The 617-nt window shown below is 40.8% G+C and overlaps 1 non-coding gene across 1 annotated transcript; it reads left to right on the plus strand.

Moving 5' to 3' along the window:
* The first annotated feature begins 253 nt into the window (after positions 1-253).
* Positions 254-325, plus strand: TRNAA-GGC (transfer RNA alanine (anticodon GGC)). Its single transcript has one exon. It is a non-coding gene; the product is annotated as a tRNA-Ala (tRNA).
* Positions 326-617: the final 292 nt, after the last annotated feature.

A 617-nucleotide genomic window follows, 5' to 3' on the forward strand; every position in this document is an offset into this window, starting at 1 on the left:
GGGAATGATAATGAGGGCTCTGACCTCATACCAGGTCAGCTTAGTTCCAGTCTATTGCTTAGTTCCAGTCTATTGCAACGAAAATAAAAAAGTAAAACATTTCTTTGTGGAAAATTGAGAGGAAAACACGACAGGAACATGGAGATTTACCCTGTGGTTATTTTGCCGGCAAGTCGGCAACGGACGGTCAAACAGTATTTTGCCGTGGTAATCTCAGTACTTCATATAATACTATGTCACAAAATATGTTCTTGGGGGCGTAGCTCAGTGGTAGAGCACTCGCTTGGCATGCGAGAGGACCCGGGTTCAAACCCCGGCGCCTCCATTTTTTATTTGTGAAATTCATTGTTTTCAGTCTTGTGTGTGTACGTATATATATATATATATATATATATATATATATATATATATATGGGAGCGGGGGACTGGAAATCCTCCCCTCTCATTTTTTTTAATTTTCCAAAAGAAGGAACAGAGAATTGGGCCAGGTGAGGGTATTCCCTCAAAGGCCCAGGCCTCTGTTCTTAACGCTAATGGCAAAGGGGATAAGAGTGAGTGCTCAAATTACAGAGGTATAAGTTTGTTGAGTATTCCTGGTAAATTATATGGGAGGGTAT

Source organism: Panulirus ornatus, chromosome 58, assembly GCF_036320965.1.
Source record: "Panulirus ornatus isolate Po-2019 chromosome 58, ASM3632096v1, whole genome shotgun sequence".
Taxonomy (NCBI): domain Eukaryota; kingdom Metazoa; phylum Arthropoda; class Malacostraca; order Decapoda; family Palinuridae; genus Panulirus; species Panulirus ornatus.